Here is a 26,978-nt window from a genome sequence, read left to right as displayed (position 1 = left end):
CCCTGATGGTGTTGGACCAGTTGGCATTGGCCCTAGAAGGCGGCTACAGACCCCAAGCCTTGGGTCAAAATGAGTTGCTCTGGCAAATTCAGGTGAGATGAGCCTTCTGTAGAACCTCCCCGCCCAATAGCTGGAAAGACCCCAACTGAGACCTCATTTTGTGAATGTTGCTGGTGAGACAAGGGGTCCTACAGCCCCTCCTCCTAAGGCACCCCAGGGAACCTCCCTGATTTGTTTCCTGAACGAGTCCACCTCTGAGGCAAGTGACAGAATGCGCTACCACGGAGCCACTCAACAGACAAGCCTGTCATCACAGCTGCAGACGATGGACAAGAGGTGCTGACAACCAGTGGGGGGTGTCCATGCCAACAACCCGAAGGTGTCATCAGTCTCGTTCAGGGGTCTGGACTGTACCACTTTGGCCTGTAACAACAGTATCTGCATCTCTTTGTCTGACAGCTTTCTCCAATACTGAGACAGGCCCCCATGGGAGCAGCCCACAGCCAAAGACTGCTGGGAACCGGAGGGTCAATTCCCCAGTTCATTGCCCCCCATTCCAGGCTGCTCTCAGGGGTGTTCCCCAGACGGATGGATCCCAGCCGCCCACCGGAATCAGCTGTTCGACCAGTCATCCGTCCTTGCTGCCTCTCCCCCCACCGACATTTCCTGGGGTCACCTCCCAGATGAACTACTTGCACCTGAATCCTTGTTTCAGGGTCTATGCTGGGGCACCCCAAACTAAGACAGGGGTTGTTTCCAACTTTATTCAAGACTATGCCTAGAGCAGAGATGGGCATTTTAGGTTGGACTGACCTATTTTTCCACTATCAATTAGTGTGCAGTTGAGTATGTCCTATGTGCCAGGTAGAGCAACACGTGAGACTCTCCCTGCCCTATGGAGCTGATGCAGAAGAAAAATGTTTAACAAAAAAATGCACACAATGAATGAATCCATCGCAGCTACGATGCATCCTTAGAGAGGGTGGAAGACAGTGGCTCTGACGGCACACAGCAGGTCCTAATAACTAGCCCAGGGAGGACCGGTCTGAAGCTGAGGCCTCATGGATGAGGAGGAGGAATCTGGTCAGTGGGAGAAGAACTTTCCAGGCTGAGGGAATGGCTGACACAGACAGCGTGGGTGTGAAGAGGCTTGGCAAATTCAGGAAGTGCAATGGTGCCATGGCAGGGACTTGGATGGTGCCATGAAGCCATGCCATACAACCCAAAGAACTTTTACTTCAATTTACTCTATTTTTCTCTTCCTCTACCAACTTTCTCATGTTCCTTTGGGTTCCCCTGACTCCATTTCATATGTCACCACCTATTTTTCCACCTCATGCCCTCCCTTCTTGGCAGGTCGTCAGTAGGGGGCACACAGCAAACAATCGAGCGTCATTCATTCACTTCACAAGCCCTGACGGAGCACCGGCAGTGTGCTGAGCCCTGTCCAGGTCCTGGAGACTGCGCCGCAGGAATCCTGTTTGCTGGGGGCAGGGTGGGGGATGGGGCTGGAAATAAACCCAATAAATACACCGAATGTCAGGGGGACGAGCACGAGGGAGAAAAGCAACGTGGGGTGGGGGGAAGGGAAACCTCGGCGACCCAGAGCAGGGTGGGGGGTGGGGGGGTGGGCAATGACGTTGATACCAGCTGGTGAAGGCCACTGTTCTCACCGTCTGGCAGGGAAGGAATTCAGAGGTAAGAATGCTCAGACCAGCACTAACCAGTAGAACCTGAATAAGAACTGTGTGGTCAATTTATAATTTTCTAGCAGCCACATTAAAGGAGTAAAAAGAAACAGGTGAAATTAACTTTAATAACGCAGTTTCTTTAACCCAGTCCATCCAAAGTGGTATCACTTCCAGGCAATCAATACAAACGATTTATTAATAAGACACTTCATACATTATTTTCCGTGGATTAAGTCTTTGAAATCGGGTGCATATTCTCCACTTACGGCTCATTACCGCTGAGATGCTTAATGGCTGCAGAAGACTCGTGGTGAACGTACTGGACAGTGCAGGTCCAGAGAAAGAGACACCGAAGATGTGAAGAAAGAGGGGGTGGGTCACATGAGTATGTCAGGGGAAACTCCAGGTGGAGGGATGGCCAGTGCGAAGGTCCTGAGGCCGACCTGGGGCCTGGGGCACTGAGGGACAGCGTGGGGGCCAGTGCGGCTGCAGCCAAGTGGGCCAGGTTGACAGTGGGGAGACATGAGGGCAGGGAGGCGATGAGTCCTTGAAGGCCACGGGGAGGACTTTGGCTTTTGCTCTGAGTGAGGTAGGAGCTATGGAGGGTTCTGAGCAGAGAAGAGACACGATCTAACTTATATTAAAACAAAGCCCTTCTGGGGACAAGGCCAGAAGCTGGGAGACTGGGAGGAAGTGACTGCATTGTTCTCAGTGAGCGATAATGCCTCCAGGCCAGGTTGTTCAAGGCACAATGATAACACTGAGATGACCTCAACCCTGCTGTCAGACGATCATGCAAGTAAGTGGATAAAAGATCCAAGTCCAAGTCTGAGGAGGCAGCATAGCACCATTCGTACAAAATCCCAGACCTGGGGCTAAACCCTGGTTTTCTCATTGCATGGCCTTTCCCCAGACTTGTCTAAGCCCCAGAAAGGCAGAGACTCCTACTTCCCTCCTGCCCACTGCCATCCTAGCCAGCACCCAAGATGTACTGATCTCCTCCCTGGACAGGTGAGAAGGAACTGGAAAGAGAACGGGTGGCGGAGGAGGCTCCTGTGGCCGAGAGCGCGCTCGGAGGCCGGAGGCCTCGCTCGGGGTGTGTGGCGCACAAGAGAGCGGGTGGGCTGGATGGTGGAGGCTGTAACTGGAGGCTGAGGAGGTGGGTCTTGCCGTGTGGACAGTGGGAGTCATGTAAGGTTTCGGAGCAGGGGAGGGATGTGATTGGGGTTGGCGTTAGGAAGACAAGCCTGACAGCTGAAAGGACAGATTGGTGGTGATGGAGGCAGGAGCTAGGAGGCAGCCGCAGAGCAGGCCAGCGTAATGAGGGCTGGAAGTAGGACAAAGGCAGTGGGAGTACAAAGGAGGCCCTGATTTATATTTAGCTGCCATTGATTGCTGTGCACCAGGGAGCCTGCCTGGGCTCGTCAAGTCCTCCCTGCACCCCAGTATTCAGCATTTAGCAGGATGAGTCCCATTTTACAGAGGAGGACACTAAAGCCCAGAAGTTACTAGCACATGGAGACCCACACCACCGATAAGAACTTGAACTCAGGACCCCAGGACCCCAGTTCCCCTCACAGGGCTCGTCGGATGGGCTGGGACACCCGTGGGGACGAAAGAGAAGGGAAGAATGGCTTCCTGGTTCTGAAAGAAACACGGAGTGAAGGTCGTTCCTTTACTCAACATGGGTTTATTAGCCCCTAAAATGAATGGGCTGGGTACTCAGGCAGGGCCTGAAGGCACTGCCATGAACGGAGTGAAGTGGGAAAACAGACGGTAGGTAGGTCAGAGGGTTCGAAGCACTAGGGAGAGCAATATGGCAGCCACCGGGGCTTCCGTGGCAGGAGCCTGCGAGGGGTCGGAGAGAGAGGGTTCAGGACACCTGCAGGTTGGGCCTGGTCTACGTGAAGGAAGGTGCTGCTGTCAGTCGAGACGGGAAGACCGAGGAAGGGATAGTTTGAAGGAAGGTCAAGGGCTGGGCTGTGGACACACTGAGTTGGAGATGCCAGTTTTCTATGACTCCCTCCTTAAAACCTTCCCCTGGCTCCCATCAGGCTCAGGGTCAAATCCAAACTCTACCGTGACCACAAGACCTTGTGTGACTCAACTCCTGCAGGCTGTGCTGTCCCACTCTGACTTTCTGTTCTGCCAACAGGAAAAGCTTGTTCTACCATAGGAATCATCTGTTGGCTGTTTCTTCGACTTCAAGTGCTTGCCCATCCCCTCAACCCTCTCCCTTCTTGCCTAGCTGTCCCTCTTCGAGTCCTGCAGGCTGTAGCTCAGATCCTTCTAGAGAGGATTTCCCTGGCGATTCTGGTTGAAGAGACGCTTCACTCTCTGAAATTACATTGTTCATGAAGTTGTGCTTATAATTCACCTCCTCTTCTAGAATGTAGCTCCATAAGTACAGAAATCTTTTTTTATTTTTGAAGTACCTGAAGCTCTTTTCATGGCCTAGCAGGTTCTCACTAAAGATCTGGTGAATGAGTACGGGGCGCACAGGACAGGGTCATGGGAGACGGGCTATCCCAGGGCAGTCAGGTAAAGTGCAGAGAGCCAAGGGCCACATGGCGTGTTGGGGGAAAGCAACATTTTAAAAGACAAGAAGGGAAGGGAGATAACGACAAAGAGGGAGCCGTCACAGAGATGAGAGGGGACCAGGTAGAAAGTGTCATCCCTGAGGATCAGGTTCAAAAGTATTTTGAGAAAAGTGAGGCTACTGGTCTCCAGGGCAACATAGAGATGATTCAGAGGCAATGGACGGAGACCATCCATTACACGTGGCATCAGGACACTGGGGACCCTTGCCAAGGCTGACGGCTGGAGAGGACAAGAGAAGAAGAAATGGAAATGTGGGCCTGGGTATGAGAGAGGACTTTCAGGGTGGGAAAGAAGTGAATTCGTTTATATGTTGAGAGAGAAGTCAGTGATGTATCTTGGTGTTTAGAGCTGTGCTGCCCAATACGGTAACCACACTACACATATCTATTTAATATGTGCACTTAATTTAATTTATACTAAATTAGACACTCAGTTCCTCAGTCGTATCAACTGCACTTACACACAGCTATTTAAATATATACTTAATTTGATTTAAATTAAATGAGACATTCAGTTGCATTAGTCTCATTGCAAGTGCTCCACAGCCACAGGTGAGCAGCTGCGCACACGGCACTTTCCACCATCGCAGAAAGTCCCATCGGATGATGCTGCTCTAGCATGACCACCCCACAAGGCCAGGAACCTTCATCGGTTTTGGTTATCTGTTTAGATCTCCCCAGTACCTAAAAGTCTGCCTGGTATACAGTACGTTTGTTGAAAAAATGTGTGAAGAAATAATGAAGTGAAATGTAGACTAGCATAGGGATAATTAATACAGCAGATTTTAGAAGAGATGGAAGGGTGGGTAGAAGGCAGGACTTGTCTTAAACTAGGAAAAGACTCAAGGAAGACACTGCTGGTTGTCCACCCGACAGCCAACCCCACCTTCCCTTGCTAGATGGGGCCTGTGGTCCCTCCAAGAGGCAGAAGTTGCCCCAATAGTCTCTTCTACCCAGGATTCTTTGCAGTGGGAGCACTGGTCACATGACTACGCCGTGTGCCTAACAGGTCCTGAGTGAAGGTCACATGTCAGGAGCAGCCCCTCCTCACCTTGTGCATCTACATGGGATAGCTGGGCTGACGTCCTGGGACCCTGAACGGTAAAGGTCACTAGACAGTCTTTACACTAAAGATGGCAGAGTGGAAAGGTGGACAAGATTCCTTGGAGACATTGCCGAGCTGTGGAACCAACTGCCTAGGCCCCTGACTTCTTGAAACCTGGGTAACAAACATCCTTCCTAGTGGTTCGGAGCCAGACAGCCCGGGTCAAATCCCAGTTCCTCCAATCACTACCTGTGTGGCCTTGAGCAGGTCACACAACCTCTCTGTGCCTCAGCTTCCTGAGCTGTAAGTGGAGATGACAGTAGTATGGTACTTCCCTTATAGGTGTGGGAATTTGTGTGATATGCTTATACTTGTGTTTGAGATTTACTAAGGCCTATGCAAACATTTGTTTTTTTATTAGCCTTTTTATTTTATTTTGTTACTTGCAGCTAAGTTATATCAGAACTAACTGATAAAGGGAACATCGTTTGTCAGGCTGTTTGCTTTACATACTGAGATCCCATTTTATGGCCCAGTATCTTTACCAGGTAAGTACAGATACTCCCTCGTTTCACTGACAGGAAAACTGAGCCCCAGAGGGGTTAGCCACATGTCCACATCACACAGCTAACATGGGCTGCCTGGGTCCTGGGTCTGCCTTTGCTGCTTCCACTGTCCTGCCCCTTGGTTAACTCCGTCATCCTAGGACCTCAGCCAGTCTCATGCCTCCATTAACCTGCGTGTGGATGGAGCTGTATTTTCTCTGCTGTCTGGAAGTCAGGATGTCAGTAGATACTTGCAGAGGAACAACCACTGTGTGCCAGGAGGATGAGGAGGGGAGCATCTGCAAAGGCCCGACAAGCTGGAGAGACCTCATGGGGAAGCGTAAGGCTACCAGTTGAGAAGGAGGGGCAGACAGGAGAGTGAGAAGATGCCAGCATGGTTGGGAAGCAGGGGAGAGGATGGGTGCTGCGCTGGATGCCCGGACCTCAGGTTAGAAGCAGCACCTGCCCCTTTGAGGTCCCGCTCAGATCTTCCCGAGATGGGTACTTGGGAGCACAATCACTTCCCATGCGGCCGGTATCCTTGCCCCTCATAGACTGTGCCAGTGCTTTCAGGTTCGTTCTGAAGTCACCTGGCTTGTAGCTCCTCTTGGGAAAACTATTTCTAAATTCTTTTTAAGCCCTCAAAGGCAGAGAGTAGTTCATTGCTTCCCTCGGTTCACGGCACATCTTCTCGTTTGGTCTGTGCGATTCTGCCGTCTGTATCGTTTGTTCGTTTGCTTCCCTTTGTCCCCAGACTCTGCTTTCATTCTCCCTCGTAAGAATCGACCAGCAAAATGTTTAATCTGGGCTGTTCTGGTAATACATTCTGGTAAAACATGTACTTCAATTTGAGTGTGTGTATTTTTAATTTACACATGCGGCACAAATTTAGGTGTATTTTGTTGTTTTCTGTTTTCACCCAGAACCAGGTTTTGAAGCCCCGTCCAGGAAGGTGGTGCAGTCCGGGGCAGTCCCTGGGCCCAGGGCTCCATAGGAGCCTCTGCCTCATCCCACCTCCTGCGCCCCAGGCGCAGGTCCCTGGCGGCCCCCAGCTCCTCCTCCACAGACAGAGCTGCAGAGGACAACTCCGTTCTCTCCACTCAGGGACCCGGGGAAGACCTCCCCAGGATGGCGGACTGGGGCCAACAGGAGGGTCTGGACCCAACCGCACTCAGTACTGCCACTGACCCTTCAGAGTGGCCGTCCATGCCACACGCCCACGAGTGAGTCAGGAGCTTCATCTGTCCCCATGTTCCCACCTAACTAAGGGGTTTCATCCACTTTTCTAATTTTTTCCACTATAAGAGGCATCCAGAGATGCTCACAATTTTAATTTTCATCTTTCTGATTGTAAATGATTTTGAGTACCACATCATACTGATTAGTTTATCAGAGGTCTCTTCTGCAATCTGCCCACTCACATTTTTTGCCTGTTTTCCTGCTGGGGTTGCTGCACTATTATTCTCGTTGACTTGCAAACATTCCCTTGAATAGTCTTGATCCGTGCTGCCCAATATGGGAGACACTGGCCACATGTGGCTATCGAGCGCTCAAAATGTGGCTGGTGTAAGTGAGGAACTGAGTTTTAAAGTATTTACTTTTAATTCATTTACATTTAAAATAGTGACAGGTGGCAAGGGCTACTGTATTGTTGGTTATTATTAATCCCTGGTGAGTTTTTCTCCTACCACTCTATGTACTATTTACAAACACTATTTTAGTTCTTACCAGCTACCAGGTGCTATTTTAAATGATTTTTAAATATAAGCTCATTTTAAACTGCTAACAACATGAAAGCAGATTAAATTCCCTCTATCTTATTGATGAGAAAACTGAGGCACAAAGAGGTTGAGTGGTTTGTCCGAGGATTCACAGGAAACAGTAAGAGCAGGATCTGGTTCCTCTCCCCCCAATTATGCCTTTATTTCAACAGAACATTTTAGTTATCATAAATGCAAGTATTTTTTTTTGCTTTAGAGTGTGTGCTTTTCACGTTTTACTTAAGAAGTCTTTGTCTTCGCCAGGTTGCACAGATATTCTCCTCCCTTAACATGAAGTCCTTGCCTCGCACGCAAGGTTCTCTCAGGGCCTGGCCCTTTGCACCGAGCAGCTCTTCCTCTTGTTTGACTTTTAAAGTAGAGGGTTGCACAAAAGGACCCTTTCTACTGCACAAAAGGACGTTTCTATTTTGGGTGACTCATGAAGCCCTCTTCAAGTGTTGTGCTTTCTTAAATAAAAAGGAATGGGACCAAATGCAAAACTCCAGAAAGTGCCAGGTCAATGATTCTAGAAAAGACGGGTCGAACATGTTGGGGCAACAAGGGGACGGTATATGAGGGAGGACTTGCAGGTTTGGAGATCAGTGGGTCTAGGGCCCCCGAGAGATCGCACTGCCCTGATGATACCAGGCTGAGGGAGGGAGTGGAAGGAAAACCTCCTTGAGAAACTAGAATGAGAAGATGATGTGGTGATTGAAGCAGGGTAGAGCACAGTGCCTTCCCAACAAAGAAGGTTCATCCAAATTTGCAAGCAAAGAGCATAGGGTCAGCTGAGGAAAGCCTGCAGGTCCACTCTGGATGTTTGATGTAGTGAATTGAAGCTCTTGAGGAAACAGACAACTGGTTTTCAGAGGAGTTCTCAGACACCGAGTGGGCACCTCCTGCAGGAGGGAAAAACACTCCTGAAGGAAAATACAACTAAACTCTCTCCGGCCCACAGTTGATGGCAGTTAGACTGGTCCAACCATTTGGGGAAATTGTCATGCAGTGTCCACCAAAGTGAAACAGATTCCTCTCAGAGAAATGTGAGCAGTAGTCACCAAAAGACAAGTAGAAGAGTGGCTGCAGCAGCTTTCTCTGGAATAGCTCCAAAGTGGAAATTACCCAGATGCCTGCCACGAGTGCTGTGGATACAGTACACACGGCCAGGACAATGACTTACCTACAGCTCCGGCAACAACAAAGGTGGCGCTCACATACCAAGGGAAAGAAGCCAGGCAGAGCACACAGTAGGATTTCACGTATTAACAAGTAAGACTCATCTATGGATAGGGCTACTGGTGACTGGTGGGAAAGAGAAGGTTTCTGGAGGTTGGGATATTCTGTTTCTTGATTTGGGTGCTGGTGACATGAATGTGTTCAGTTTTTGAAAATTACTCAAACTATACCCAAAGGTGTGTGTTTTTCTACATGTATGTCACACATCAATATAGAGTTAGATTTAGAAAGAAGCTAACGTTTATTGAGTGCAGACAGTGTGTGTTATTTCATTCAGTCCCCACAACGATCCTATGAGGTGGGGCCTGTCATTCCCTCTACTTCCAGACCAGAGGGGTTGAGTCACTGCTCCAAGCTCATGCCGCTAGTACACAGCCAAGCTGGGTTTTGATCTCGTGTCCCATTCATTGCTAATGTCTCTGCAATACATCCCAAGCTTGAAAAAGTGAGGATTCATGGATTTCTTTGAGAAAGAGAAAAAAAAGGGAGATGATGATCCTAAGGAAATTATTCATAAACATGACCACCAATGTCTTAAGAAAAAGCTGGCAAGATCCCAAGGAACGAGAGAAGGCTGGAAGCAGATGTGAAGTGAATTTAATAAAGGCATTGACTACAGATGAAGAAGCCAGTTTTGTGCTGGTCTCAGACTATCAATAACCAATGATGTGGCGGGACCAGCCCTTGCGGTTTCTGTTTTGACTGCAAGACCCCCTTCAACGATAATCATTAGGGACTTTGAAAAATGAAGGTCTGTTACTCACACGACCTGAACATTACACAGCACATCTGGAACCACATAGCCAAGTCGAGGGGAAAGAGAGAATGCACAGGCCAGGGCTTTTGCTTTTACTGGACGGTGGGGCCTTGGGTTTTGAGGTCTCAATCTTTACGGGTGAATTTAAAACATAAGAGTGGAAATTAAATAAATATATTTATTTATTTTTAGAGAGTGGAGAAGAGAGGGAGACAGAGAGGGAGAGAAACATTGCATGTGCTTTGACGGGGAATTGAACCTGTGAGCTTTCAGTTTGCAGGCTGGTGCTCAACCCATTGAGCCACACCAGCCACTGTGACAGTGGGAATTTAAAGTACTAGAGAGAGAAACAAACAAACAAAAAAACCAACAGTGGCCCAAAGGTCAGTTACTGAAGTCAACCAAGATCTCTAAAACAGAGGAGCCTCCGAGGGAGAAGGTAGCCTGGCTCTTTATCTACTCCCATGGCTGGCAGTATGTTTATTGAGATGGCTGTCTTGGCAGTCCAAGTTTAAGTTAGGCACTTGCATTACAAAAAAGAAAAAAAAAACCCAACTGCCCGGGCTTACACATACAAAACATTGAGGGGTACTGAAGGTCCAGCTAAGGGGACTCCTCTGTGCAGGAAATAAAGAAACCCTACCCATTGGGCCTCTTGTGCTATGTGGGGCTCAATGATCATTTCCCAATACGGCAACAAGGAATGCTTTTACAGTCTCTCTTTTCCATAGCCTTGTTTGTGGGCAACATCACCACAGGAAGCAGGGCTGATACCCACTTTGTTGATGAGCAAACTGAGGTTCCAAGAGGCCAAGTGTCTTGACTGAGATCAAGCAGAGTAAGTTTCAGCATTGACCTTGAACTGAAACTTTCTGCCTCTACTCTCTGCCCCTTGAAGTCAAGCCTCCATCCCAGTGACCTTGCGCACCAGACCTCCCTGCTTCTCCTCTGCTCCTCTATCCAGAGAACTTCCCCCTAAAGGAACCTCTGCTCCTTTATCCAGAGACCCATGGCTCTGCCTTTCAAAGTGCTTCTGTGCCAGCCCAGAGAGCTTTCTGCCACAGTGGAAACATTTTATTCTGAGCTTGCAATATGGCAGCCACCAGCCACATGTGGCGAGTGAGTACTTAAAATGTGGCTGAACAATTGAATTTTTCATTTGATTTAATTTTAACAGATTCACATTTATATTTAAATAGCCACATGGCTAGCTAGCATTATAGAGTGATTACATAATCGAGGCAGGCAGTTGGTGCATGCTAGTTACTCTCCATTTGCTCCCCAGGTCCATTCTCCAGCTTGCCTGTGCCCAGCCAGACCAATCCCTGTGGACTACATCTCCCAGAATGCTTTGCTCTAGCTCCTAGTTGGTTTGACCAGTGGGAGGCACGGCAGAAGCTGAGGGAGAGAGATTGGAGTCTTGTTTTCTGAGCTCCCTCCCTGGTTCTAACCCAAATCTTCCTGCATGGTTCTGCTTCTACTGGGTTCTAAGAGTGTAGGGATAGCAATGGCTTCCCTCTGAGTTCTCAACATCCCTTACCAAGTTGCTTGACTTGCCCCCATCTCTTTAAGGACTTTCTTCATGACTTGCTCTTTGTTTGAAACCATCTGATGGGTAAATTGTGTTTCCTTTTGGGACTTTGACTAATATAAGGTAGGAGGAGCAGATTGTCCATGAAGACTGCCCATCTGAGGGTTCCTAAACACCTCATTTTCTGAGACACAAGTCTCTGGAGTAGCAGAACTTGATTCTAGGATCCTTCACCTCAAAAGGCAGGGATACTCTGCTGCCTTTTCCCAATAAGACCTCAAACTAAGGAAAAAACATTCTGCCTGGTTCTTGCCTCCCCTGCTTGATTAGAACAGGAACTCCAAGAAACAGAGGAAGAGGGTGGAAAAAGAAAGGGGTGTCTCTTAAAGCTGTCCTAAGATGAGACCTGTAAGAGGCAACACAGATCAAGATGTGGTTCTCAGTGAGGACTCATGGCAGAACTGCTTGCTGTCTGTTGTTCTAGGGCACTCAGCTACACCACATTTCCCATTCTTGCAGGCAGGCCTGGCCATGTGACTAAGTTCTGGCTGGTGGAAAGCCAGTGCAAGTGAGGTGGGCTACTCCCAGGCTGGGCCCAGAAACCTTGCCCAGGTGCTCCCCTCCCCAGTCATTTCCCTTTTGTGGGTTCATACCGGGGAACACGGGGACTTTGAAAGCCACAGGCTATAGACAAGGAACCAAATCTGGTCGGAGCTGGGGCCTCTGTCTCCCTGCTTGGAGGAGAGCTGCTCACTATTCAAGAATACACCCATTTGGGGCTTTATGTATGCAAGAACAAAACCTCTTGTGTTTGAGCCCTTATCTATGTTGAGGGTTCTGTGTTACAGCAGCAAGCAGTATCTAATGTATTACTTATAGTAACTTAGCTTATCTAATACACAGTGACCAATACATTTGTGCAGCTAAAATCTCAGTTCCGTGAGGCCAAGACCTGTCTCTTGTTCACTGCTGGACCCTCAGTGCCTAGAACAGAGCCTGGTACACGGTTGGCCTCAGCTAGTGAGTATTTGGTGAATGAGCCGTCAGCTTCCATTTTTTCTTTCCAGCTGGGTGAAAGGCAGAAAAGTGTAGCAGATGTGAACTCTGGCTCTCAGGAGAGAAGGGGCTGGGTTTATATCCTGCCAAATTATTCACTAATTGTCCATGTTGGGCAAACTCCCAACCTCAGTTTCCTCACAGGGATGATGGAGAATTATAGAAAAGCTCTTCCTTTCAGTGGACAGTGGGAGGATTAAATGTGACCACTCATGAAAAGCGCTGAGCACACTGCCTGATGCAGATTGAGCCCTCAGGAAGTAGCAGCCATGATGATCTGAACTTTTCTTATTCTCTGGGTAAACCAAAAGCTCAGAAACGGCCCCTGCAATCAGCTCTGACAAATCTCAGGCCCCAAGGTATGAGGGGAGAAGAGAAGCGAGGCTTGAGCCTGGGATTATAGCCAAAGACCAACTCAGAAAACGCTATTACATTCCTGTGATCCTCCTGCTGTCCCAGGGGGACTCAAGGCTGTGTTTCTCACCCTGACCTCAGACTAACTCAAGGAAGAAATTAGCCCCCCTGCTGTGGGGCTCAGGCCAGCTGCCTCTGGGTCAGGGTCCCACTAGGAACCCAGAACTCGGAGAGCCTGGTGAGTCCTCAGCACAAATGGAGGAAACAAGCCATAGTTTAATTTGGGGCATCCCACGTTTGGGGGGTTTATTATTATCTTCAGCCTGGAGGTATGGGTGGTTGGACACACGCCTGAGGACTGATCAGGTCCTTCTCCTCCATTAATTAAAATGTGAATCACAGCTGAGTCACTAAAGAAAGAAAATGGTCAATGAACAACTCTGACTTCCTCCCTCCTCCTTTGCTGGGAGAGATGAGTCAGCAGAAGTCTGGATTCAAAAATGAGAAGGGGGGAAAAAAGCAGAAAAGAGTTTCAGGGTTTGGGAGAGCAGCAGAAAAACAAACCTGGGACACTTTATCCTTTGTCTTAGCAGAAAAAGTACCCAAATTCCCCACCCAAGGCCAACCAGCCAACCTCCTCTAGTGAGCATATCTCTCTATTGCTCGTTTCTATACAGGCCCACAGGCACCCCATGTTCTATGCAAGCTTCAACAATCTCTTTTCTTGATTCTTTTGGACAACAGCAGATTCCTCGTCAAGCCAAAAATAGCCTCAAATCTCCATCCTTCTGCCTCATTTTCCCCACAAAGCCCCAGATTTGAATTTATACATCTTGTTTCATAGCTAGTGGAGGAGTGGGAGCAGTGCTGCCTCTGGTCAGTGAGAGAGGACCAAGGGGAGTGAGAGCAGAAGCTTCCAGAAGTGGGGGTCCCTCAGCATCAGGGCATCCATGGAGCCTACTGGCTGAAAACATGGCCCCCGGAGCCAGGCTGGTCTGAATCCTAGCTCTGTGCAGCCTGGGACAGTTCATCTTTCCGAGCTTCAGTTTCCCTATCTGTGAAATGTGGGTAGTCAAATGCGGGCAGTACTCAGTGTGGTAAAGATGAAGAACAGCACCCACTACAAGGCAGCAATTATAATATTCATTAGAAAAAAACAATCGGAGAATTCCTGCCTCACCCTAAGGCCACCCTAAGGGAAATGGTCAGATCAGTTGGGGAGGTGGCTCTCCCTGAGTGGACAGGACGCACAGTGCCTGGTGCACACTCTACCTGGTGTGTGTGTGTGTGGGGGGGGCGGTGTGCAATTTCCCCACAAAACGGCCTGGTCGCATGTAACTCCCACACTTCACTTTTGACTTCTGCATCATGAGTTTTCAGGAGGATCATCTTTATTTTCAAATTCACAGGGTGTTTTACCAAATGACCCTGGTTTTGACCCTTTGATATTCAAGCCATTCTCTTTTAAAGAAGCAGTGGTGTTGTTTTCCTTGTCAAAATTTAAATAGATGAACACTGTCCAGGCCTGTCTGTTAATGTCTCAGAGTGTGATTTCAGCAGTTTGCCACCATCCTGCTCACAGACTGTGAAATCCTGCATTTTTTTTGCAAGGTTGGCAATGTCAAAGTCATTCTGCGTTGGACTTGGACTATATTATAGGATAGTACTTAATAATTCAGAACAGTGGTTCTAACCAGGGGTGATTTCATCCCCCAGGGGCCATTTGGAAACATCCAGAGACATTTTTTGACTGTCCTGACTGTCCTGGGTGATCCTGGGATCAGTGGGTGGTAGCCGGGGAGGCTGCTGAACAGCCCGAAATGCTGCGGCCCAGACTCTCTGACCCAACACCTGACTAATAAGGATATGGACCCGATGGGTCAGGCTTGTCCTGTGATGAGCTCTTTGAGTCTGGACTTACTCTTACAAGTGGTCAGTTCCTTTGTGACCAAAAAGTGGATTATGTCAACTTTTGGGCCCCTCTATCTCCCTCTAATTACAATAAGTTTATGCTAAGCTTGGGGCTCTGCAGCCAGATTTCCTGGATTCTAGTTCTAACTCTGCCACTTCCTAGCTGTGTGACTTTGGGCAAGTTACTTAACCACCCTGGGCTTCAGTTTTATCAGCTGTAAAGTGTGGATAACAACAGTGCCCACTGAATAGGACCGTTGCATGATATGGGTTGAGCTGTGTAAAGCACTTAGAATAGTGCCTGGTATACAGTGAGGTGGGGCTTGGGGATGGGGTAGAAAGTGGATTGAAGGGATTTATCCCCAGTACAAATATGCTACCAATTTCCCAATAAAGATTCACGTTCTCTTTCCATGGGGTGGCTGAGATATGGATGCTTAGTCAGAAACTGCATTTCCTAGCCTCTTTTGCAGTTGGGTGGTGTCACATGACTAATTCTGGGCAATGGAATATAGGCAGAATGAGTTCTCACTTTCTGGCCTAGCTCATAAATACCTCTCCACTTCTCCTTTCCCCAGCCTGCTTGCTGGATGCAGACTTTAGGGCAACCCTGGAGACCACCTACTGGAGAAGGTGGCACCTCCACCAGCCTGTACTGCCAAGTGACTGTGTGGCGCAGAGCCACAGTCGTACCACCCACACTTCCGCTCCATCCCATCCCTTACCAACTGTACTTCAGAAGTTCATTTCTCACTCAGGTGTACTATTAAGCTGGGAATTTTTTGGTTTTACCTGTTACAGTCTCTTTCCTCAGCAGTAAATATCATCATCTCTTCACCATCTGACCAGCTTCAAGATGACTCTAAATACCTTCCTTCATACCTTCCCCACTGCCTGGCAGATAAGCTGGGAGAAAGCCCCTCCTCCCAGCGAGGGTGAAAGAGGTGGGTGGGTTCTGCCGGCCAGGGTCTTCACGAAGAGCTCTGATATAGGAACCAGGAAGAACCCAAGAGTCCTGGTTCCTATGCCAAGTTTTGGATCTTGCCTAATTAATGAGGGCGAGGGAGGCTTGCCGCAAGTGAAATTCAGACTTCTATCAGTGCCACCAAAGGGTGGCAACGTGTGTCAATACCTCTGTCATCCACTCGAATGCTCAAGTGCTACCTTCCCAACGAAACTACCGTGACCACCCCGTCGAAAACTGCATCCCGCACCTCAACCCGACACTCCCAGCTGCCTTTACCCAGCTCCAATGTTTTCCCCATGACACCCCATCTTCCGGTGCACCATAGTTATTGTTTATGGTCCCTCCCTCTCCTGTCAGATATTAAGGGCCACGAGACCTCCCCCATCACGCAGAACAGTGCACATACAAGGTGCTAAGTGAAAGATGCTGATTTGAGTGTTTGCTCTGTGCCTGGAACATTCTAAGAGCTTTACACATATGAACGCATTTTCACTCTCATAACAGTTTGACAGAGCGGAGACCATGATTATTCCCATTTGACAGATCAAAAAACAGGGTTTTCATTTTCTTCACTGAGGAAGGCACTCAGCCAGAAAGTGGGAGAGCTGGGATTTAAACCCAGACCACCCAGTCCCTGGGTCTAGGCCTCCTGGAATTTGCTTTGTTTAAGCACATGTCACAGAGCTGACTAACTCTGGACAAGCGGGAAAATCAGAGCTGTTTGTTTAGTTTAGTTGGAAAAACATATGCCATGTTGAATGTGGTGTGTGGACGTGGCCAGGCCCACAAACTTGTGCTTGGTGACGGCTTTAAGGATGGGGAGGTACGTGCTAACAATCCTGGCTCCTCCCCTCACCAGCTGTGTGGTTTGAGGCAGTAACTTAGCTTCTCTGTGCCTCAGTCTGGTGCCCCACAAGAATTTTTAAAACATGCAATACCTGGTTATTTAGTTGGGGGCACTGACCTCTTCTCCCTTAGATTGTCAAAAAAACAAAACAAAACATGACAATGGCCAACATAGCAATAGCTATCTGGTGTGAATAAATCAAAATTATACCTATTTTTTTGTCAGCTTGTCAAAAAATGTATTTTTTGGTGTGCCACGGAATTTCAGTAGTTAGTTTATATGTGCCGTGAGATGAAAGAGGCTGAAAACTGCTGCTCCGCATGACAGGCTGTTGGGAGGATGAGACCCTTTATTTCGTCATTTGTAAAATGTTCAGAACAGGTTCACAGGCACATGCACACGTGTGCACACATGTGGCATATATATGCACTCATACACAGCAAGGTTCACAGCAAGTGCTATAAAGAGTCTGTCGAAGAAATAATTATCACAGTTACTGCCTGAAGCTCGGGAGTGTGGGGCAGGCCCCTGAGAGCAGAGCCGATCCCGGCACTGCATGCAGCTGTACGCACCTGGGGGGAGGTGTGCTGTCACACTGTTAGTCAGAGGGGCCAACAGTGGCCTTCCAATGACTCCTGCTAATTTTAAGGACAAGCTTCTCAGTGCTGATGCTTGAGGCAACTGTTGCTTTTTAAATAATAGCACAAGGGTGTGCTTACAGGCCTGCCACTGGGAAGACAGCAGCTCCACAGAAAGCTGAAAGCGACAAGTGTCCCAGGCTGCCCCAAACAGGACAGAAAATGGCCTGCACCAAGGCAGAGGTGGGCAGGGAAGAAAGCGTAAGTCTATCCCCCGTGTCCTCAGCTTGCCAGGACCTGGCCGAAGGATCTGGCGTTGGCTTAGATAAAGTTGTTGGCCCCTTGCCTAGTTGGAAATTGCATATAACTTTTGACTCCCCAGAAACTTAACTAATAGCCTACTGCTGACTGGAAGCCTGATAAATAACAAACAGTGGATTAACATATATTTTGTATGCTGTATTCTTACAATAAGGAGAAAAGGAAAATGTTATTAAGAAAATCATAGGAAGAGAAAATACATTATTGAAAAAATCCACATATAAGTTGAACCCCGGCACTTTAAACCATGTTGTTCAAGGGTCAACTGTATCGTAAGAGCCCAGTGATGTCTGAAGCCAGCAAAGCACCTGCAGCTCCAAAGCGCTTTCTGAAAATGAGCTAACGAAACCCCAGGGGCGGGTCATTGGCACTAAATGTGGTCACCCAGAGGGGAGGCGTGTACAATTCCATTCCAAGAAAACTGGCAAACTGCAGGGGAGGGAGTGAGAGGACCTTAGTCATAGTGATGATGATGATGGTGGTGGTGGTGGTGATAAAGATTTTACTATTACTATGTCATTATCATCACCATCATCATCTTTCAATAGTCTTTAATATTTATCGAGTGCTTACAAGGAGCTAGACACTGTTCTAAGAGCTTTACACAGATTATTTCAATGAGATCTCCCCATAACTTTAGGAAGTAGGAGTATTCTTAGTGAACAGATGAAACAAATGAGGCTCAGGGAGGTTGCAGAACCTTCCCCATGTCACACAGCTTGCAAAACGGGGAGCTGGTTCAAGTCCAGGTTGTCTGGTATCTGGCATCCTTACTACCCTCACCATTATAATGATGCTCTGTGTACTTTACAATATTTTCATCCCCTCCAAGGCAAGCTATTACCGGTCCCATTTTACAGATGAGAAAATTGAGGCACAGAGGGGCTAGCTGACTTGCTCAATGTAACACTGCAGGGACGTGGTGGAACCAGGATTTATCCATGCTGCCTTCCTGTCTCACCACCCACATCAGCACCTCTGGGTGGGCATTCTTTCCAAAAGCCAGCTTTACCAAGCAGGGAACCTGACCTCCAACCTTAGTGGGACAGCTTCAGTTCAGGGTGTGAGCAGGACAAAAGGCTGACACACTCGATACTCACTGCTCGACCTTGGGGGGCGGAGGACTGCTCAGCTTGGCCACCCTCAGCCTGACTCGATAATGTGCTGGATGGAGAGGGTGGGAGGGCATTCTCATACCCAGGCAGCAAGAGTGCTTCACATACACTTGTATTCTGGCCACTACACTCAGCCAGAGTGATTCTTCCAAATAAAAATCTGATGACATCTACCCCTTCCCTAAATCCTTCCATGGCTCCCTGACACCTTCAGAATGAAGCCAACCCCTCAAAACATGGCTTGATCCCTGCTGACCTTCTGTAGATTCTTTTCTCACCACTTTGCTCTCCCAGCATTCAAGCACACACATGCACACAAAACATATGATACACACATGCATGTGTGAACAAATGCACGTGCATGCTGAGTGTACACATATGAACACACACACAAAGTCCAGTCACACTTGCGTTAATGTGTAGATAGATCCTGCATCCAGACTGCCTGGTTTTGAATTCTAGTTCTGCCACTTGGGCATGTCACTTCACTTCTCTGTGCCTCATTTTCCTCATCAGTAAAATATTTTGCTCACCATGTCTTCTAAATCCTAACCCCCAATGTGCTGATATTTGGAAGTGGGGCCTTTTGGAATTGACTAGGTCAAGGGGTGAAGCCCTCATGAAAGGGATTAGTACCCTTACATGAGGGACCCCAGAGAGCTCCCCCATCCCTTCCACCGTGTGAGGACACAGCGAGAGGATGGCTGTAATCCAGGAAGTGGGCTCTCACCAGACACTCAGGTCTGCCAGTGCCTTGATCTTGGACTGCCCAGACTCCTGGATGAGAGAAATAAGCTTCTGTTGTTCATAAGTCACCCAGTGTGTGATATTCTGTTACAGCAGCCTGAGGGACTAGGGCAATGACCATGTTTCATTTGGTTCTGTGGAAGGTAATACTCATAGATGGTATGCAATTCAGAAAAACACGTATCATTTATCGTGGAAGGTAAGTTGTTTTTCTATACACTTATTTCCAAGTCTCTCAGTGTCTTTCTAGGGAGACAAACACAATTATTAGTTTCTTATGGAATCTTCCAGAAAAAGCCTATACACTTACAGGCAAATGGTAGCTGCTATACGTAGCATTACAAAACTTGTCCTTCTCATCTGACAGTGTATCTTGGATACAGAGATTTCTGTTTTCCCATCTGTAAAATGGGAACATGACAGACTCCACTTTACAACTTGTTACAGGGTTAAACGGGTTATTGCTCACTTTAGAACAGTGTTTAGAATGGTGCCTTTCACACAGCAGGGTCCTCTAAGTGCCGGTTCTCATCAGCACCCAGAGTTCTCCTTCTTCCTTTTGAAAATGCCTCCACTTCGGGCGAGTGGCTCAGTTGGTTGGAACGTTGTTCCATGCACCAAAAGGTTGCAGGTTCTGTCCCTGGTCAGGGTGCACATGGGAGGCAACCGATCAATGTTTCTCTCTCACACTGACATTTCTCCCCCAACCCCAACCTCCTTTCTCTAAAACCAATAAACATGCTCTTGGGTGAGGATTACAAAAATTAAAAAAATGCCTCCATAGCATCCCATGGGATGGAGGTACCCTAATTTGTTAAATAGTTCCCCATGATGAACACGAGTTATCTAGTCCTTTGCTGCTTAATAAACATGGCTGAACAAGCAAAAGAACCAAAGAATGAAGAAATGCTTTTTGAGCAGGATGAGAGAACTTGGGTAAACTTCAGGAATTAAAAGTTGTTCAGATATCTTCTTAGGCACCGAGTCCTGCACTTTCACAAACTGACTCCAAGAAATATGAAGCATTATGTCTGACACCAGCAGTGTGATCGGATCACATCACTGTGCATGGGGTGTTATGCCAGTCCCTCTACCGAGAAGTGGTCCACCCAATGAGAAAACCCTTACAGGTGTGAACTCGGTCCAGTTTATCAACCGTTCTCGCCCCAAAGTATGTAGTTAGTATCATTTCCATCAGCTCATGGTTTTTAAAAATATTGTTGGTCTCAAAAGGAAAACAGTAGTTGGTCAAAGAAGTACCAATGTGGCCCAGGAAAGAGGCATGTTGGCTCAAGAACACTCCCTAGGATGTCCTTGAAGGATCTGAAGGAGACCCGGTAAACCTGGGTTGAATTGTAGGATGAAGGTTAAAGAAGGGATGGGAGGCAGAGAGGAGGAACGAGGTGGATCATGAGCTTTATTAAAATGTATTTTTGTAACTGAGTTGAAAATAGGCACACCAACTTCATTCTGACTGTTCCATCTTGTGACATAGCCTTGCTTGTGGGGGCCTTTCCATTCAGCATATCTCCATGGCAACGGACCACTTCTCATTCACGCCATCTCCACAGTTACCCTGCTTGGCTCATTCATGACTGTTGCCATGGAGACAGGCCCATTGATACAATCTTGATTTTTTGGAACTTTGCTTTCTGGAATGATGGAGTGTTGGCTTTAGGGTAGGAATGGGATCATGGTGAGGAAGTGGGCTGCAGGGGGTTCTGGGATGAGCTGGGGTCTATAGACTTAAAATACAGCAAGGGGAAGATGAGGTGGTGGAAGGTGGGGCAGAGGACTAGAAGAACATCCTTCCTGGTCTTGCCACATGCAATGGCTGGTCTTTGAACAATCCCATGTGTGTATGTGTGGCATCTCCCACTGGTGTCACAGCACAAATACAGCAGGCACTCAGATGTGTCTTTGCTGGCAGCTGTACACCAGCACTCAGCACAGTGCATAATAGAGTAAAATTATCTTACAAATAATTGCTAAGTATACTAGGGTTTGTTGCTCATGAACCTGCCCTTGATAAATTGTTTCTTAAAAACCCCAGAAACACCACCTGCCACTGCACTTACTGGCCCCTGCCCCACCTTTGTACCCATACAGCACCTCCCCTTACGCTTCCCTAGGAGACTCGCGTATGCTCCTACCTAAAGGGAAACCTTCCCCCTGTGCGAGTGCCACTCCTTCCTGCCCACCGAGAGGTGTCCTCTTGCCAGCCCTCTCCTTCATGTCTGGTGACATCACGCTTTCCCTCCCCACTGGGTTATTCTCATCAGCGTACAATCTGCCGTTAGTCTCCTATCTTCAAAAAAGAAAACAAACCTCTGGACTGCACATTCCCCACTAGCTAACATTCCCGTCTCTCCCCCTCTACCTTTCACAGCAGAAGTTTTTTTTAATCTTCACCCAAGGATATGTTTATTGATTTTAGAGAGAGAGGAAGGGAGAGAGAGAAACACTAATGTGAAAGAAACATCGATCAGTTGCCTCCTCTATGGACCCCGACCAAGGATCAAACCTTCAACCTAGGAATGTGCCCTGACTGGGGATTGAACCCTCAACATTTTGGTGTGTGGGATGACATTTCAACCAACTGAGCCACCCAGCCAGGGCTCACGGCAAAACTCTTGATTAAGAACTGTTAGTAATCCCTCTAGTAGTCCTTTCCCTTCACCTCTCCTCAAAGCAGCTCTGGCTAGGATTGCCAAAGACTTCCATGCTGCTAAACCTAATGGTCAATTCTCGGTCCTCATTCGAGTCAACCCTTTGGCATCAGTTGACACTCCTGATCACTCCCTCTGACTTGAGTGCCTTAACACTTTCCTCATTCGGTATCCAGGGCCCACATGCACCCCCATTCACTCCACCTCAGTCTCCTTTGCTCTTTCCTCCCTGCCACCCCAACTCCTGTAATGATGGAGAGCCAGCCCCACACTCAGTCCTTTGTGCCCTTTTACATCCTCTTCCTTATCCAGTTTCATAGCTATAAATAACCTCCACAGGCTGATGACTCCTGCATTTCCACCTCCAGCCCTGTCTTCTCTTCCTGAACTTCAGGCTCCTAATATTGAAAGCCCAGCACAGCAGCTCTACTCACGAGCAGGCAGTTAAAACAGCGTGTCTGAAGCGGAGCCCCTGGTCTCCCCTGCCCCCACCCCCATCCCATCTTAGTTGATGGCAAATCCATCCTCCCAGTACGTTTTCAAATATTGTTCCTGTTTTTTTTCTCTTTTAAGAATTCTTTTTCTTTTAAATTTGATTCTACTTTGGTAAGAACACTCAACATGAGATCTATCCTCTTAACAAAGTTTTAAGTGGACCACATAGCATGGTCAATGACAGGTACGATGCTGCACAGCAGAGCTCTAAAGGTTATTCATCTTTAACTAAAACTTTATGTCTGTTAGTTAATAACTCCCCAACCCCTCCCGCTCCCATCCCTTGGGAAATACCATTCTAATCTGCATGCCTTTGAATTTGACTATTTTAGATACTTCATCCAAGCAGAATCAAGCAGTAGTTGTTCTTCTGTGACTGGCTTATTGTACTTAGCATAATGTCTTCAAGATTCATTCACTTTGTTGCATATTGCAGAGTTTCCTACTTTTAAAAATACTGAATACTAGTCCACTGGATGTATATACCACACTTCCTTTATCTATTAAGCTGTCAATGAACATTTAGGTTGTTTCCATATCTTCGCTGTTGTGAATAATACTACAATAAACATGGAAATGCTAATACCTCCTCAAGATCTTTTTTTCAATTGTTTTGGATAAAGACCCAGAAGCAGCATTGCTAGATCACATGCCAGTTCTATTTTTAACTTTTTGAGGAGCCCGTTTCCCATAGTGGGTGCACCACTCTGCATTCCTGCCAACCGTGTGCAGGGGTTCCAATCTCTCCACACCCTCCTCACTGCCTGTTGTCTTTGTTTTTGTTTCTGATAACAGCCACCCCGGCAGGTGTGAGATGATATCTCATTGTGGTTTGGACTGAATTTCTCTGACAATTAGTGATGTTGAACTGTTTTCACATACCTGTTGGCCATTTGTATATCTTCTTTGGAGAAATGTCTATTGGAGTCCTTAGCCCAATTTAAAGTCACAGTATTAGGTTTGCACTATTGAGTGGCAGGAATCTGGTCTGTGTGTCACTACTGCCCTGTGCCTCCCCTCACAGGACTCAGGAGTGGAGCTGCCTGACCGAGAGCCCTGCGATGATGAGACGTTCTCTAACTGAACTGCCCCAAATGGTAGCCACCGGCCACGTGTGGCTACTGAGCACTTGAAATGTGGCTGGTATAAGTGAGAAACAGAATTTTAAATTTTACTTAATCAAATATTTAGGACAGTAGTTCCTCAAAAAATTAACCATAAAATTACCATATGGTTTAGCAATCCCACTTCTGGGTGTATACCCAAAATAATTCAGAGCAGGGACTTGAGACAGCTGTATCCTGTGTTCATAGCAACATTATTCCCAATACTGAAAAGGTGAAAGCAACCCAAGTGTCCAATGACAGGTGAATGAATAAAAAACTGTAGTATATCCATACTATGGAATATTATTCAGTCTTAAAAAAGAAGGAAATTCCGACACATGCTACAGCATGGGTAAACCTTGAGGACATTGTGCTGAGTGAAATAAACCAGTCACAGAAGGACAAAACTATATGATTCCACTAATATGGGGCCCCTAGAGGAGTCAAATCCATAGAGAGGAAAGGATGGTGGGGGCCAGGAGCTAGGGGAGGAGGGAACAGGGAGTTAGTGTTTGACGGGGACAGTACTTCAGTTTTGCAAAATGAAAAGAGTTCTGGAGATGGATGATAGATGCTTTAGGAGGTGGCAGCTACTTGCCCAAGTCAAAAAGCAACCACCAAGAACTTGCTGGACCATGGCAGTCAGCCAGCCCCCGGTCTGTCAGTGTGCTTCCGGAGGGCTGTGGGGAAAGCGTGGCTTCGCCGTGTGGGTCTGTGCTGCTGCACATGCTCTGAGTCCGGGTCCTGGGGGGTTTCCACTCCACTGGGCAGGGCGAGGAAAGGAAAGCTGTCACTCGAGCCCAGCGGCTGCTGTGGTGATGGCAGGAGAGTGTGAGTGGCCAAGAGCCGAGAGTGGGGACACCTGGCTCCCCAAATGGAACAGTCCGCTGAGAGCCCATTATGGGGGCAGGAAGGCAGGTTCCACGCAACCCGTGGCAGAGTCTCTGTTCCTGCTCAACTCTGTGCACAAAGGCCTGGCTTTCTTGGGAGAGAACTGGCTTGGGCCTATAGACCCCCAGCCCCAGCTCTGTCACGGGCGCTCCTGGTCCCATGATCTTCCTCCCTGGCACTTAGCACAGTGGAAGCTCAAAAAGTATTTTGAACACTTGTGAGGCAGTTAGAGCATATACACAGAGTTGGATTAGACCGGTTCCAATCCTAGCTCTGCTGCCTGCTGTGTGTCCTTGGGTGAGTTACCTAACCCCTCTGTGTCTCTACTCCTCTGAGGTTTTATCCACAGAGATGATAAAGTCAGTCGATGACAGTGAATGGTACATCGTAAGTGGAATGAAGCCCCTGGGAAGTCAACTTTCCCAGGTCACACAGCAACTGCTGGGGGCAGTTTGCTCCAGGCCTTAAATACAGGTGGGCCCCCAGAGGTCAGACATTGAATTCCAAAGTGCATTCTGGGGGTAGTGTGCCAAATGGTGACCCCCTGCCCCCAAATGATAGCTCTATGTCCTAACCCCTGGAACCTGTGGATGTGACCTTATGCAGAAAACATGTCTTTGCAGGTGTGATTAAGAATTTGAGAGGAGAAGCTTATTCTTGGATGATCCAGGTGGGCCCTAAATGTAGTCGCACGTATCCTCCTAAGAGGGAGGCAGAGAGTTTTGAGAAAGAAGAGCATGAGGTCATGTGACCAGAGAGGTGGAGACTGGAGTGATGTGACCACAGGCCAAGGAACGCCTGAAGCCACCAGAAGCTGGAAGAGGCAAGGAATGGGTTCTCCCCCAGAGCTTCATAGGGAGCAAGGCCTTGCCAGTATCTTGATTTCAGATTTCTAGCCTCCAGAATTGGAGAAAAGCTTTCCCAGTGAGAAGCTCTTAAAGAATTTCAAGATGGTCAGAGACAACACAGGGGAGGTGGGCAAGGCCAGATGATACAGGGTCTCCACTGTGCTTCTAAGGGAAACACATCACCTTGGGAGGACTTTACAAAGGAACAACTGGGTTGGTTTATATTCCATACAGTTAAGGGTTAACTGAGCAGCATTGGAGTGTTCAGACCCTGCCTGTTCCACAGACAAGACTGGCCCTTGACTTGCTTCTGGGAGATCACTCCCAGGAGATCACATCCTGCCTGATAAGCGTGTCTTTGTGTACTTGGGGCCTTGGGCATGGCAAGTAGTTTGTGCTCACAATGGGATTGATGGTGAACGCCTGTTTGTGTTCACCTGGGCCATGCTGCATCTGTTTGATCTCTGGGGGTGGTGACTAACCAGTTAAAGCCAATCACATGGGTGCTCCATGCCTCTGTGATCCAGTTGCTACAAAAACCCTGGACCAAAGCTTGAGTGACCATCCCTGGTTGGCAGTACACAATGCATGTTGGCACACGTCGTTGCTGGGAGAACTGAACACTGGCCACACAGCTCCACTGCAGGGGACAAGTGGAAGCTTGTGCTGGTTTCTCCTAGATTCTGCCCTAGGCACCTTCTACTTTGCAGATTTTCGTCTGCATTCTTTCGCTGTAATAAACTGTGAGTATCACAGCACTAGTGGGTCCTGTGAGCCCTTCTAGCAAGTCATTAAACCTGAAGGTGGTCTTGCAGACATGTGACACATAGTCTTATGACCTTAAACCTGCCTCAGACCAACAAAATTCCTGTTTTGGTTGCATGTCAAGAGAAAGCAACTCCACCTGACATATTTGCTTGCCAGGCACAGCACTTTAGTAAAATCCAAAAAGACAAACTGTTGCCTATCTCCAAGTAACTCAGAGGCTAGAGGGCAAAACAGAAAGGAGATCAAGTCAGTATGTTGAATATTTTAATGGCAGAAAGTGTGATGTAGGGCTAGTGGGCTCATTTCTTTTTTTTTAAATCTTCACCTGAGGACATTTTTTCATTGCTTTTAAAGGGAGAGGAAGGGAAAAAGAGAAACAATGATGTGAGAGAGAAAAATCGACATAAGAGAGAAACACTTATTGGTTGCTTCCCATATGTGACCAGACCAGGGATCAAACTGGCAACCCAGGCATGCGTCCTGACCAGGAATCAAACCTCAAACCCACAACCTTTCATTTAGAGGATGACATTCCAATCAACTGAGCCACACCGGCCAGGGCTTGGGTTCATTTTCTCTTTAACTTCTGGCTAGGGATGGGGACAATTTCCAGTATCTAGCTCACAAATTGAGCTGGTGGGATGTGTGTGCACACATGCTGTGTATCTCAGGGGGGAAGGAGGTGAAAGGGAGCAGCCAGTGCTGCATGGGCTACGTCTGAGTCTCAGAGAGAATTTCCTTTCAGAAACTCCACCTGGAGCAATGCAACATTTTGGGTACCCAGAGCTACTCCAAGAGATAAACGAGGCTCCTTGACAATTCTGGCTAAAATCTGAAACACTGTCCAAGGAAATCTGTATCATACCCTCTGACTTTCCACCCTTCAGGAAAGGCCCCTAACCAAGAATTCAGTGTTCTCCCTTCCCTTTCACACCGCCCTTAGTAACAAACAAAATAGCCAACATATGCCAAGCAAGCACTGTGCTAGATGCTCTGCTATTTTATATAATCCACATGACAGACCTCCATTTCTAGCAATGCAGCAGGTTAGGTAATCAGACTAGCCCTCTTGCTGAAAATAATCTCGAATCCTGTGTAAAATCCTAAGACCCTCTTGTTGAAGCACTGAAGGCCAGACAA

At 47.7% G+C, this 26,978-nt stretch overlaps 1 protein-coding gene across 1 annotated transcript in view; it reads right to left on the bottom strand.

The window, feature by feature from the left end:
* The window catches only part of CACNA1A (calcium voltage-gated channel subunit alpha1 A), a 293,167-nt gene that overhangs the window by 113,848 nt on the left and 152,341 nt on the right, over positions 1 to 26,978 (bottom strand). The gene's annotated exons all lie outside the window — the stretch shown is intronic.

The sequence above is a fragment of the Phyllostomus hastatus genome, unplaced genomic scaffold (assembly GCF_019186645.2).
Source record: "Phyllostomus hastatus isolate PE091 unplaced genomic scaffold, TTU_PhHast_1.1 phas_contig_98, whole genome shotgun sequence".
NCBI classification, from domain to species: Eukaryota; Metazoa; Chordata; class Mammalia; order Chiroptera; family Phyllostomidae; genus Phyllostomus; species Phyllostomus hastatus.
The sequence above is the reverse complement of the archived record's forward strand: the minus strand, read 5'-3'. Positions and strand labels throughout refer to the sequence as shown.